The 15,630-nt window shown below is 42.8% G+C and overlaps 1 protein-coding gene across 1 annotated transcript in view; it reads left to right on the forward strand.

The window, feature by feature from the left end:
- Positions 1 to 311: 311 nt before the first annotated feature.
- LOC116985304 (interferon regulatory factor 6-like) overlaps positions 312 to 15,630 on the forward strand; it is a 35,954-nt gene continuing 20,635 nt past the window's right edge. The window contains exon 1 of the mRNA XM_033040006.1: positions 312 to 640. The gene's annotated coding sequence lies outside the window, so the exon portion shown is untranslated. The remainder of the gene's footprint in view (positions 641 to 15,630) is intronic.

Raw genomic sequence — 15,630 nt, forward strand, 5'->3', positions numbered from 1 at the left:
TGCTAGGTTTAGTCACGTAAATATTTAAATATTTTCGGGCGAGGTACACCCGAGGAACACAGCTCCGGCTAAGACGTTGTAACTTTACTGAATGTTCCTCTTTCTCTCACACACATTGCCCTTTCTTAAAGCATTATTTCCAAGTTGGGTGATTAGCGACCTGCTGTAAATAAACTGCTTTGGGGAAAACGTAACCTCTTTCCCATGACTGTCTGGCTTCCGAATTCTGCCCCCGTCTCTGTGTTTTCTCCCAGGTGATTTCTCACCTGGCGCAAGAACCCGGAAGGGTGGGGATTACGCAAGGAACAGCTGTAAGATCGGCGTCATTTTACGGTCAAATTGTTACAGCTCAGTTTGAAACTCGGGAAGTGAGGTTGGATCTCTCACATCCTCTATCTGGGTGCTCAAAAGGGAATAAAACACTTTCGTTCTGACTGTCACAAGTCAGAGTGCAGAGCCGACTTGGCAAATAAACAGCTCGTCTTTCCAATAGCGTTAAAACACGGAGAAAAATCCAGGTGAAAAGGGAAAAGCCTCTGGTCGTGAAGAAAGCCTGACACTGGAGCAGGGATCGGAATCGATCGAATCAATGTTCCCATGACCAGTTTGATCAGTTTACCGACGTCAGTCGGGATTTACGGTAAGAAAAAGTAAAACTTAACTTTTTAACTGTGTCGGAAGTTAGACGAAGTGACTTGTTTGTTTTCTGCTAAAGTCAGCAGCTTCCGTGTTTCAATTTGCTGCGATTCCGAGTGCGTTGAGGTAGTTGCATCATTGTATATCGTGACAGTACCTGTCACGTGTTTAGGGATTTTGCAAAGATTACAATCGGTCTATTTTTGTGGGAGGATGAATGTGATTTGAATTCATTTTGTAAACGTATCATTTCAAAGTTTGCGTGACCTGTCACTTTAATATTCATGGTCTTGACCTTCACACTTTTCCTGAGACAACTAAAAACTGCTGGTACTGGAGATGATGGAAGATTTTATATATGATGTCTGAGAAATGGATTCCGTTGTGTCCTGTTACTGTAGGGGAGAGTTGTTGCACAGCCGGGGACGGTTGGTACAGGACTTGTTTTGTTTTGCAGAAGTCAAGGGTAAGGCCCATTGTCTCGTGTTTCAGTGAATGAACCAATGGTGATTTGGAACTCTGCACACGAAAGTACTGTTTGCATAGTGTAACTGCATAACTGCAGATCCACTGTCAGACAATACCATTGCGAGCAGACCGTTGTAGGGAGCAGTTGGTGTTGACTTTGGCAGATAATGGAGACCACTCTGGTATACCCACTGCAGTTTTGTCTCCTTTTTTGAGGTCCTCTGATATGTTTTCCTCGTCCTAGCTGTGGGATATTAGCTTGTAAATTTATGACTAAAATTCCTAGAATTTCTCCAGTATTACCATCGGCCTGAATCTTTTGCTTTTTTTTGTATTGGCCTTTTTGACGACTTATTGGCTAGATGTAGCAGTGAAGTTAGATTGGATTGTTTGCTATGGATGGAGTCAAAGACTCCTGTTAAGGACAGGCACTGTTGACGAGGTCTTGAAAGTGTTCCTTCTAGTGGGCATTGATTGCCTCTATAGCATTAGTAAGTTCACTTCCATTCTTAGTCCCAGTGAGAGTTTGTGCTTAGGATGCTCCTGAGAGAGACATCGATACATGTCTTGGTTATCAGCAAGTTTCTGCATTTTCATTCCATGAATGGTCTATGCTTGCACATTACAGGCATTCTCATTAAACTCGTCCTGATTTTTCTCTTGATAGAAAATCCAAACACCTCCTCATTGGTACTGTGTATGTTACTCTCCATCAGGGTCCAGATGCACTGGATGCTCCATGCCTCCAGTCCATACAGATTGTTTTGGTAGAAGCTCTCTAAGAAAAGCTATTTCTTAGTGGTTCCTTTCAAGAAAATAAATGATGCTGATGTTTTCAAGGAACCACAAATGCGACAATGTATTTAAATTATGTAAAGTTTTCCGACTGTTGTATGTGAGCTGCCCTCAATCAGTAGCTATCTGGTTTTCTAAGAGATGCAACAATATAAAATCCTACAGCTAGTTAATAAAAATGTATATAAACAATTTCTATCCTCTCTTGAGGTGATGAAAACTAGTCTAGTGGTGCAGTTTGCCTTTTTTTAATGTTACTCACCTACCTTTTAAAATGTTATCTCTACTCAACCAGCAATCTCTTTTGAAAGTGAGGAGAGTTTTAGAACTTGCTGCATCAGCAGACAAATTGTTTTGCAGAGGTTTATCTTCCCCTGACTTTTAAATCCCTATCTCCCAACCCCCACCATATATATAACTTGCGCAAGGCATCTGTTTTTTCCCCAAAATATTTCAAAGTTAAATAAGGATATTGTAACATAGACCCTCGACAGAGAATTAGATGTAAGATTTCTATCCACTTTTTTGGTTCGTATGCATAAATCTAATATTCACCGATCAAACAATCTGCAGGCAATGATGCAAGAATCATCTTTTGCACAGATTAACTTGGAAAGGATGCAAAAGAGATTCACTGGGATGTTACCTAGGTTTGCAGGATTAGGTTATTGTGAGAAGTTGAATAGACTGGGACCTTTGAGGCGTACAGGGTTCTCTGGAGCGTCGGAAGTTGTGGGGAGACTTTTCCCTGGAAGATCAGAGATTGAGAGGAGACTTGACAGCATATAAAATAATGAGAGGCCGAGATAGGGTTGATAGTCAGAACCTTTTTCCCTGGGTAGAAATGTCCAACACTAGAGGCCATAGCTAAAAAGTAAGATGGGGAAGGTTTAATGGAGATGTGCAGGGCAAGTTTTTTTACACAGTGGTGGGGGCCTGGAATGCATTGCCATGGGTGTTAGTGGAGGCAGATACAATAGTGGAATTTACAAAGATTTTAGATAGGCACATGGAAGTGCCTGGAATAGAGTGTTATGGATCATGTGCAGGCAGATGAGATCAATTTAACTAGGCATCATGTTTGGCACAATCTTTTTGGGCCAAACGTGCTGTACTATTCTATGTTCTAAGATCATGAGGGTCATGAATCAATCACAATCACAATAATACTTTATTAGCCAAGTATGTTTTGCAACATACGAGGAATTTTATTTGCCAAGTCGGTCATACAAATAAAAAGCAATGGAACACCCAAAACACATTTTAACATAAGCGTCCATCACAGAGACTCCTCCACATTCCTCTCTGTGATGGAAGGTGAAAGAAAAGTTCAATCTCTTCCCTCTGCTCTCCTGAGGTTGGGGCCTCGAGCCCTCCATTGATGGGATGATCTTGACTCCTGTAGCCGGCGGTGGGCCCTCCGCGATCAGCTCCTGTACCGGGGTATGTCAGCTCACCCCGTGCTGGATGATCGAACCCTCCCCATCGGGCTGGACGAAACCTTCCACGACATTAGACCTCCCGACATCCACGGCCTCCCCCGAGACTGCGAGCTCACGATGTAAAGTCTGCAGGCCGCGGTTGGAGCGATCCCAAGCAAGGGATCGACCGATATAAGTCCATGATCCGCGGTGGGGCCCAAGGTCAGTCCGAGGAGGCCTCCAGCTCCATCGATAGTAGGCCCCAGAGCAACCGGAGAATGCGATCCGAAAATTAATTGCATCCCCGGCAAGGTAAGAAACTGGAAAAAAAAAATTCTCAGCCGACCTCTCCCCCAACATAAAACAAACATTTACACAAACTTTTAACACACTCTAAAAAGAAAAGAAAAGACAAAAAAAACACCAGACTGTTGGCGGGGTTGCCAATCGTGCGGCACCCCTGGTGGAGGGCAATAAGGTGAATGTTCTTTTTCCCAGGGTAGAGGATTGAAAAACTAGAGGTGAGAGGGGAGAGATTTAAGAGGGACCACAGGCTGTCTTTTCTCTAGGGGTACTCTGTATCTGGAATCTGCTCTCAGAGGAAGCAATAGAAGTTACAATTACAACTTTTAAAAGACATTTGGACAGATATACAGATAGTAAGGTTGAGGGGTCTACCGACCAAATTAAGGCAAATGGGACTAGCCAAATAGTTCTACTTGATTGGCATGGAGAAGGTGGGGCGAGGGCCCTTTTCCATGCTGTGCAGTTCTATGACTTCATGAATTACATAGAGTCCCCTTATTGGTTCATCCTCGTGTTACTGCTCCATCAGCTGTCCTCTCATTCCACTCAATTTTACCCTTCTTTTCCTTTCAGAGTTTTATAGAAATGTATGTTCCTCTGAAGCCTCATAGCTGTTGCTTATCACTACCCAGCTTTGTATCATCAGCATACTGGAATATATTACACATGGTCACTGCAGCAAAATTGTTGAGATAAATTGTGAACAACTGAGACCTCAACACTGCTCCTTGTGACACCCCACTAGTTGCAGCTACAATCTAGAGAAATTTGGTGGCTTATACGTTTTTTTCATTGGGCTATAGGCATAGTAATAGACCCTTTGCTCCAACTCGTCAATGCCCACCAAGTTGCCAAACTGAGTTAATCCTACTAGCCTGTGCGACAACCATATCCCTTCCAAAGCTTTCCTATCCATGTACCTGTCTAACTGTCTTTTTAAATGTTGCAATTGTAACCACTTCTACCATTGTCTCTGGCTGCTCATTCCATATACACACCTCTGTGTGAAAAAAGATGACCCTCTGGGCCACTTTTCAATCTTTCCCTTTCACCTTAAACCTATGCCCTCTAGCTTTAGACTCACATACCCTGGGGACAAGACAAGCACTTCACATTATCTTTGCTCTGGGAAAAGAAGACTTGGCTTATCTCGTATCTCCCTATGACTCAACCCCTCTGGACTCGGTAATATCCATGTTAATCTTTTTGCACCCTTTCTAGTTTAATAACATCTTACAGCAGCGTGACCAAAACTGTATACAGCGCTCAAAATGTGGACTTACCAGTACTTTGTAATGGTTCAGAGATATACAATATGGAAACTGGCCCTTTGGCCCACTGTGACCATGGCATCAACCACCCATTTACACTAATCCAAAACTAATCTAATCCAAGTTTATTCTCTCCATATTGTCATCTACTCCCCTTAGATTCTACCACTCACCTACACACTGAGGCAATTTACAGCAGCCAATTAACCAGAGAATAGGTGACAAGTGCCCCGCAAGGATGCATTCTCAGTCCTCTACTATACTCCTTATACACTCCTGACTACAGTCAAATTTGCGAGATACATTTTACAAATTTGCAACCCGGCACCACTGTGGTGGGCCCGATCGTGAACAATGATAAGACAGTACAGGAAGGATATAGAAAACTTAGTAACATGGTGTCAGGACAATTACCTCTCCCGCCATGTCAGCAAGACAAATGAGCCAGTTATTGACTTCAGGTGGTGTGGTAAAATACATGCCTCAATTAGCATCAATTGTGCCGAAGTGAAGATGGCTGAGGGCTTCAAGTTCCTTGGTCCACGAAAGATTGTTGGTGATATTAGTGCCAACCACATGGATGCGACAGCCAAGAGAGCACAACCGTGCCTCTACTTCCTTAGGAGTCCGAGGAGTCTCGAATGACCCATACAAACTTCTACAGATGCACAGCAGAAACCATACCGTTGGATTGCATCACAACTTGGTTTGATTACACCTCTGGCCTAGACCGGGGAAATTGCAGAAAGTAGTAGATATAGCCCAGTCCATCATACAGACCAGATTCTCCACCACTGACTCCATCTACACTTCATGCTGCCTCTGAAATGTACCCAACCTAATCAAAGACTTTTCCCACCCTTTCATTCCTTCTCCCTGCTCACGTTGGGCAGAAGGTACAGAAGTTTGAAAGCGTGCACCACCATAACTGGGAAAAGCTTCCACCACACACCACCACAACGGGTCCATGTCAGGCATCATCTCAATAGTTGTACATTCAACCGTGGAGCTTTTGAATAACAATGACACGTTTTGTCAGACTTTGATTTGTTGATCATATCGCTGTGTGGAGTTTGCACTTTCTCCCTGTAACTATATGGGATTTCTCCGGGTGCTCCGGTTTCCTCCCACACCCCAAAGCGGGTTAGTAGGTTGATTTGCCTCTGTAAATAGCCCTTAGTGTGTAGGGAGTGGGAAAGTGATATCAGATAGAACCAGTGTGAACGAACAATCAATAGTTGGCGTGGATTCGATGGGCCGAAGGGCCTGTTTCCACACAGGCGCTCTACCAGGCTGCTTTCCCAGCCACTCACTCTACTACCTGAAGCTGCTTCAAGTTCCTAGTTGTCAATGTCACCAGCAATTTGTCCCGATTCATTGATGCTATGGCCAAGAAAGCACCTCTACCTCAAATGGCTAAGTAAGGAAGCTCGGCATGCATCCAATAACTCTTATCAATTTTTATAGATTCCATCTGGATGCGTCACTGCTTGGTATTGCAACTGCTCTGGCCAAGACCATCCCACAAGCCAATAAAAAGCTTAAAAGCACATACCACCAGATTCAACAACAGCTTCTACCTAGCTGCTATCAGGCTCTTGAACGGATCTCTCTTAGGCTATTCCTGAGTTAAAATCGACCTCATTGTGGCTTTTTAAAATCTGCACTTTCTTTCTAGCAGCATCACTATATTGTGCACTCAGTTTATTTTCTTTTGCACTATCTGATGTACTCATATGTGGTCTGATTTGCCTGGGTAGCATGCAGAATAATATATTTGTTTCTCAATACATGTGACAATAATAAAGCAATAATGAATATTCCTTGAATCTCTTTGGATTCTCATTTACCTCTTTTGTCAAAGGTGCCCTATGTTTCCGTTTTGACTTCCTGATTTTCCCTCTTGTGTAGTTTAGTTCAGAGATGGAGCATGGAAAAGGCCTTTTAGCCCACGGCTCCATGTCAACCATCGATCGCCTGTCTACTAGTTTTGTGTTAGCCCACTTTCGAATCCGACACAGTAGGGGCAATTTACAGAAACCAATTAACCTACAAAACTGCACATCTTGCAATGTGGGAGAAAACTGTAGCACCCAGAGAAAACCCATACAGTTACAGTCAAACTCCGCACAGACAGCACCTGTAATCAAGATTGAACCCGGGTCTCTGGCGCTGTGAGGTAACAACTCTACTGCTGCGCCACTGTTCTACCCTGAAGTTGATGGAAATGTAAAGAAGATAAATTAGGTTGGGGTTGGATTAGTGTAAAAATGGGTACTCGATGGTCAGCATGATCTTGGTGGATCAATGGGACTTTTTCCATGCTGTATCACTTGATGACTCTTATGACCAACAACGACAAACAACTGTGGAATCTGGAATGCTGAAAATCTTGTAATCACTCTTCAGCTAAGGTAGAATATTGTGAAAAGAAATGCAGTTAACATTTTTTAGTCTGATTCTTGTCCATGAATGAAAAATGTAAGTCATAAAGGTTTTCAGTAAAGGGCCTGTCCCACCAGGCCCTTTAGTCAAAAATGGCAGGAGGGGGGAAGTAAGGTTAAAATGGAAAGTCGAATAGAAGAGACTGCTAGAGTAATGAAATGAACACCAGACTTATTACCAAGACCTGTTAAGCAAGGATATCAGACATGGAACAAAGGATTAGTCATGACCTATTTGAAAGGTGGAGCACACTGCAAAGCCAGTACTGATGCTACCGGCCCAATGTGCTGCACTCTCGGACTTGAATCTCCAGCTGCATTCTTCTGTTGCCTGAATAACAGCAAAAAACCAATACACACAATTCCACACAAACATCCATCACAGTGAATCTCCAAACACCTCACTATGATGGAAGGCAAAAGTCTTATCTCTTCCTTGTTTTCTGTTCTTTATTCTTCTCCCGCAGTCAAGCAGTCAAACTGCAGCATCGAGCTGACCGAGGCTCTTGATGTTAGAGACCCCGGCGGGCGATGGTAAGTCCCGAGGCCGTTTAAGCCGCGCCGGGCGATGTAAGGCCCTGCTCTGGGTCGATTTAAACCCCTCGATTCGGACGGGCGAAGTTGCTGTTGCGGGAGCTCCGAAAAGGATCTCCCACCAGGGACCCGCGAGCTCCCGATGTTACCGTCCACAGGGCCTGCAGCCGAAGCCTCCGAAGCTCCGAAGTCAGGTCGCGCCACCACATAGGAAGAGATTAAAAAGTTTCCTTCCCCCCCGCCCCCCCCCCCACATATACACAGCTAAACATAAAGTAAAACTAAAACCAAAAATATACACATAACAGGACAAAAAGAAAGAAAAGACAGACGGACAGCAGTCGACCCGCAGCCACAAGGTGCCACACACCGAAAGCCCCAACTGATCCACTGTGATGTTTATGCTCTGCACAAGTCTCCTCCAACTTTTTTTGCAGCTTCATCCACATAGTCTTCTGTTTGTTTCCCCTTTGTATGTTTGCCTGGTTTTACATAAAATGCATCTGTGCGACTTGATCAACTACGTTGTATGGAGTAAATTCTACATCCTCTCCAGTCTTTGGGTAAAATAGTTTCTCCCAAAGCCCACACTGGATTTATCGTACCTATTTAAATTCATGCCCTATAGTTTGAGACTCTATTTCATTGTTTTGAAATGGTCTATCATGCCAAAACTCTTCAGAATTTTAAAGACCTGTTGTGTCTTGTCATTCCTTATCCACCTTTTCTAGAGTGAAAACAACATTCCCACCATCTCCACACCCCAACCTGTAATTTTTTTCCTGCTTGATTATAATTTCTCCATTCTTCTTCTTTAAAATAGTAAAGATTTTTCAGCTAGAATACCACTAGCTGAAGCAGATTGACATTCTCAATTCCGATGATTTGCTTTGGCTTATTATGTTCTTCTGTAAATGGTGCGAACAGCACAAATAAATCAACATGCTAATCGTGCTACCTCTGCTCCATTCACTAGATTGCTTGCTATCAATTCTGCAGCTGTACCTCTGCTTCAGTTCAGCTGCTGTTGAAAACTTGGTCCATGCTTTTGATGTTTATTCTCCTTGCTCATTTGCAGCTTCTACCCATCATGCTCTTTATCTGAATATCCCTGTACATAATCTATTCTGGACTCTTGCATATTCCACTTTTAATCACACCCTCAACACTGGCCATATTTTCAGTTGATGAAGCCTCAAGATCTTGAATCTCTTCCCAAACTTTCTTCAAACTCCATGATTTTACTCATGCTAAATACCAAGTTATTTTGACCTTTTGGACACTGGTCTTTTGGCCCACTGTGTCTGCGTCAACCATCAATCACTCATTTACACTAACATTTTATTTTCCCTACATTCCCATCAACGTCCCCCATATACTACCAATTACTTACACGTAAATTCTAGTGGCTAATGAAACTACTAACCTACAGTCATTTGTGCATTATTTCATCATCTGAGGAGCTATGAATGTAACAGAATATGATATCATTAGCAAACATCTCCACAGGTTATTATAGAGAGAAGAACATTGACGAAGCAGCTCATGGTGCCTAGCTGAAGGATCCTGCCTTAAAGAACTATAGTTCTGGAGCTAAGATATTTAACATACAAAATGCACAATTATTATCCTTTATTCTAGATAAGACTGTAACCAAGGAAATTGTTTTTTTCCTGGTTCTTTGTTGGTCCCTTGATGTCCCATTTGGTCAAATGCTCATTTGATGTAAAGAAATGCCACTCTTGTCCCACCTTTTGAACTCCACTCTTAATCCATATTTGGGTCAGGCCCATATGGAATTCTAGAATGAGTAATCCTGGAGGATCAGGCAAATAAATTATTAATGAGTAACTCCCACTGGTGCTACCACTGTGTAATACTTGGTAATGGACATACAGAATATATAGCACAGAACTTTGGTGAAAAATGGGATGGTATATGATGGTATTGCTGGCACTGACCACTGCATGGTTCTTGTAGAGACTGCGCAGTGTTTGCCTTTGATTGTATTGTGTTGCAACACTATATTGTTAAACAAAATTGATTCCTTATGGCACAATAGCATAATGAGTATCCATGAGGTGCAAAGGGCCATCAGAAGTTGTAAAATAGTATTACATTGTTCGTTAAATCCTCAAGGCTTGTAATAGAGACATAGAAACATAAAATGGGTGCAGAAGTAGACCATTTGGCCTTTGAGCCAGCATATTGATCCATGCAATATGATCATGACCGATCATCCAAAATCAGTATCCCATTCCTGCTTTCTCCCCATATCCCTTGATTCCCTTAGCCCGAAGAGCAATATCTAATCTCTCTTGAAAATATCCAGTGAATTGGCCGCCACTGTCTTCTGTGGCAGAGAATTCCACAGATTCACAACTCTCTGGGTGAAAAGGTTTTTCCACATCTCAGTCATAAATGGCTTACTCCTTATTCTTAAACTGTGATCCTTGGTTCTGGACTCCCCAACATCGGGAATATTTTTCCTGCATCTAGACTGTCCAATCTCTTAAGAATGTTATTGTTTCTTTAAGATCCCCTCTCATCCTAAATTTCATTGAATATAAGCCCAGTCAACCCATTCTTTCATCATATGTCAGTCCCACCATCCCAGGGATTAACCTGGTGAACCTACGCTGCACTCCCTCAATAGCAAGAATGTCCTTCCTCATATTAGGAGACCAAAACTGCACACAGTACTCCAGGTGTGGTCTCACCAGAGCCCTATACAACTGCAGTAGCCCCACCCCCCATCAGTCTGAAGAAGGGTTTCGGCCCGAAACGTCGCCTATTTCCTTCGCTCCATAGATGCTGCTGCACCCGCTGAGTTCCTCCAGCAATTTTGTGTACCTGCAGTAGGACCTCCTTGCTCCTATACTCAAATCCTCTCGCTATGAAGGCCAACATGCCATTTGCTTTCTTCACTGCCTGCTGTACCTGCATGCTTACTTTCAGTGACTGATATACAAGGACACCCGGATCTCGTGGCACCTCCCCTTTTCCTAATCTAACACCATTCAGATCAGTCTGAAGAAGGGTCTTGACCCGAAATGTCACGCATTCCTTCTCTCCAGAGATGCTGCCTGTCCCGCTGAGTTACTCCAGCATTTTGTGTCTACCTTCAATTTAAACCAGCATCTGCAGTTCTTTCCTACCATTCAGATAATAATCTGCCTTCTTGTTCTTGCCACCAAAGTGGATAACCTCACATTTATCCACATTATATTGCATCTGCCATGCATCTGCCCACTCACCCAACCTATCCAAGTTACCCTACATTCTCATAGAATCTCACAGTTCACACTGCCACCCAGCTTTGTGTCATCAGCAAACTTGGAGATGTTACATTTAATTCCTTCGTCTAAATTATTAATATATATTGTAAATAAATGGGGTCCCTGCGCTGAGCCTTGCGGCACCCCACTGGTCACTGCATGCCATTCTGAAAAGGACCCATTAATTCCTACTCTTTGCTTCCTGTCTGCCAACCAGTTCTCTATCCATGTTAATACCCTACCCCCAATAACATGTGCTCTAATATGGAACACTAATCTCTCGTGTGGGACCTTGTCAAAGGCTTTTTGAAAGTCCAGATACACCACATCCACTGGCAGACGCAAAATGCTGGAGTAAGTCAGCGAGATAGCCAGCATCTCTGGAGAGAAGGAATGGGTGACGTTTTGGGTCAAGACCCTTCTTCAGACCTATCTACTGGCTCTCCCTTATACATTCTACTTGTTACATCCTCAAAAAATTCCAGAAGATTAGTCGAGCATGATTTCCCCTTCATAAATCCATGCTGACTTTGACCGATCTTGTCACTGCTTTCCAAATGTGCTGCTATTACATCTTGATTAATCAACTCCAGCACCTTCCCCACTACTGATGTCAGGCTAACTGGTCTATAAATCCCCTGGTTTCTCTCTCCCTCCTTTCTTAAAAAGTGGGGTTACATTAGCTACCCTCCAGTCCACATGAACTGACCCAGTCTATGGGACATTGGAAAATGATCACCAATGCATCCATGATTTATATGCCTGTTCCTTGGATTTCTTAGTATGCCCTTACTATTAAACATAATAACAATTCTGGTACAATGAGTATAATCAAGCATGCCCGGTGCAGTACCAGGCACACCCAGAAATGAAGAGCTAACCCGGCAAAGCTATAACAAGGTATTAATAAATAGCAGAAGGAGCATGATATCAATAAATCTGAATAGTCCCACAACCAACAGGTCAGATCAGAGCTGAAAGTGATGAGACCAATGGCAGTGCGGTGAAGAATGCATTTGGCATGCTTACTTTCATTGCGAAGGATATTGAGTACCACTGTTGGAACATCATGATGCAGTTGTACAAGTTGTTTGTGAGACCACATTGTAGTATAGTGTGTAGTTCTATGGTAGGCTCGTAGGCAAAAATGGAATCAGGTGGTGGGGGGGGGGGGGGGGATGAATGACGAGCAAGGTGCCAGTTGTGGGAGTGCTGAGGCAGAAGGTGATAGGTGGCACCACATGAGAAAGAGATGATGGCAGATAGAATCAGATGGAGAAGGAGATAGGAAAGATGAACCAGGGAAAATAAAACAAGGTAGGTTGCTATGGGTGTGATAGGCAGATGGAACCAAGTGGTGCAAGGTTATTGTCCAGAATACAAAGGGATGAAAAAAACAAACAAACAGGGAGAGAGAACTTGGGTGGACTGGTGGGAGCGAGAAAGACACACAGAATGCCTAGGTTACCTGAAACTGGAAAATTCAATGTTCATGCCATTGGACTGCAGGTTGCCCCAAAAAAATGTGAGGTGCTGATCTTCTAAAACGGGAACCGTGAGTCAGTGTGTTACAACTCCTGCGGTTGCAGGGGAAAGTACCCGGGGAGGAGGTAGTTTAGGTGTAAAGGTAAGAGTGAACCAAGGAGTTGCGGAGAGAGTGTTCTCTGCAGAATTTGGAGAGGGGTGGAAATGGGAAGATGTGACAAGTGTGGGTGGGATCACATGAAAGTTGGTGGGCTCACATTCACACACACACACACACACACACACACACACACACACACACACACACACACACACACACACACACACACACACACACACACACACACACACACACACACACACACACACACACACACACACACACACACACACACACACACACACACACACACACATACACACACACACGCTCTCTCTGCAAACAATGTTGGTGCTTGGAAAATACCTTGGCTACTTGCTACTTAGTTTTAAAATCTTTGCCTTTGCTTACAATATGGTTCATGGTCATACCTTCATATTTGCTCTTCCAATCCTATAAAACTCTGAAGTTTCTGCACATGTCCAATGATTGTTGTCAATTTCTGTTTGCCTTGAGATCTTTCACTACATTGTTGACTTGTGCTTGGATGAAAGTCCATTATGCTATTAAGATCTTCAGTGAATTAAGCAGCAACCAAACCTCAGGGCAATCACATCTTCCCACGCAAACTCCTTGTATTTCAGTCTATTATTAGTATCATTGTACTTTGTTACTATCCTTGTTGTATAGATACATTAAACTAAGGCTAGCCATGTTATTAGTCCTATGAATGTGTTTCTTGTTATAGGCATACATTTATCCAGACGCATCATGCTGACAGCCAATCATTAGTCCATGAATCATCCACGGATACATTTTGACCAGACTTTTCACTTGACTGATACATCAGCACTAGCCAGTGGCTCTATACTTTATGTGCAGCTAATGTTTTTTGCATAAAGCGTTTTATGTATGGCCAGGACTTCAATGCAAACAGCATTGTGCAGTTATTTCTTTCATTCAAAAAAATGTCTTTGAATTTCAGTGCTGAGCAATTAAACTTTATTGATCAAAAACTGTATGGATTCATGACAGCCACCACAGAGAAAAGGCAGAAGAATGGGGTTGAAAGGGAGAATAGGTCAGCCATGATCAAATAGAGGGGCAGACTCTGGGCCAAATAGCCTAAGATTTTTAATCCATGTTTTATGGTCGTATGAGGAGTCTCGTCAGGGACTGAAAATATATCCGTGTTGTCACATATGTTCACTGATTGTGGTCTGTGGGTCAGGAAGTCGAGGATCCAGTGGCTGAAGGGTGTGCTCATTTTTAGGTCCAGGAATTTGGATGGCATTATTTTGTTGAAAGTGGAGCTGCAGTTAACAAATAGGAATCTGACCTAGGTGTTCCAGGGGTGTGTTTACGGCTAGTGAGATGTCTTCTGCTGTGGACATGTTGCGATGGTGAGCAGTGGATCAAGGCTGTCTGGGAGGCTGGGAGTTAATGTGTGACATCACCAGTTTCTCAAAGCACTTAATGATGTGGATGTCAAAGCCACTGGACAGTAGTCATTACGACATGCTACCTTACTTTTCTTTAGCACTGAGTATGGTGGTCATCTTGAAGCAAAATCAAGTAGTGAGAGGTTAAAGATGTCTGTGAATGCTTCTGCCAGCTGGTCCACACATGTCTTGAGGACACGGCCAGGCACTCCATTCAGGCCAGTTGCTTTCTTTGTATCCTTTGACACTTTGTATCCCGTTATAGCATGCAAGCCACGCCATAATCTACAGTTGTCTGTGTCATTGCCTCAGGACTCCAGCTTGGTCCGGAATTCCCTCTTGACAGTCTTAATGGCTCTGCGGAGGTCGTGGATAGATTTACTGCACCGCTCAGTATCATTTGACGTGAATGCTGCAGACTTGTACTTCACTTGGAAGTGGACGTCATGGTTCATCCATGGTTTACGGTTGGGGAACACTTGATTTTGACCCTTGATTTTAAACAGTACAGCCAAGGAAAACATCGATCATGCATCCAAAACGCCAAGGAATTATGTACATTGCAACTTGAATGCAAATATTGAGTTCACATAAACTGCTCTGGCCGAGGCTTATCACCTTCTCCTTTTGAAATTGGTAACACATCTTGTCCCTTCGCCTATTTGTAGCACTTCCTGTTTTTATTTTTACATTTATGGCATTTGGAGTTTGTTTTTCCAGGTGGCTGGTTACAATCTAGGAGTTTTTTTGTTTGATTTTTGAATAAGGCACAAATTCAAATTAGAAACCTCATAAAGAGATGCTTTACATTTTTATATCGTATCTGATCGGAAACACAAACACAGTAGCCAAATTAAGCACCAAAAGCCCACTAATCGTAAGGTAATACATGAGCAATTTGCTTGTTGATACTGTTTGAGAATAAATGTTATACTGAAAAAAACTCTGACTCTGCTTTGAATAGTTTGACGTGATCATTTGCATACACTTGTTCAAATAGAGGGGGCCTGAGTTTAATGTTTTAAGGGAAAGATTGGACCTACAATAATGCAATGTTATCTTGATAAATAACTGCCAAGTTAGCTTATGCTCATTCTTCTGGATATTAAGAATGATTTCAACTGCCTGTGACCTAGAGCCCAATAAAATGTTACGCCGCGCTCATGAATTAGAACCTTTTAGATGCCCATCCAGCTGGCGTGAGCGTTCCATGACTGGAGAGAATTCCATTATTAGCAGTGAGACCAACGGCATAAATTGGAAATTGATCATTTCAATGAGCAACACGACTATTCAGTTCAACATGAGTCATACTCTATGAATGGATGGTTGACCATTCTTATTCTTGCCATCTAAAAATAGATCTGCTATTGGGTTGGTCAGACATCTTTGGAGTCTTCTTTCATGACCTATTAAGCTCACATGAATAATTCATGGTTGGAACTCAGAA

The sequence above is a fragment of the Amblyraja radiata genome, chromosome 21 (assembly GCF_010909765.2).
Source record: "Amblyraja radiata isolate CabotCenter1 chromosome 21, sAmbRad1.1.pri, whole genome shotgun sequence".
NCBI lineage: Eukaryota > Metazoa > Chordata > Chondrichthyes > Rajiformes > Rajidae > Amblyraja > Amblyraja radiata.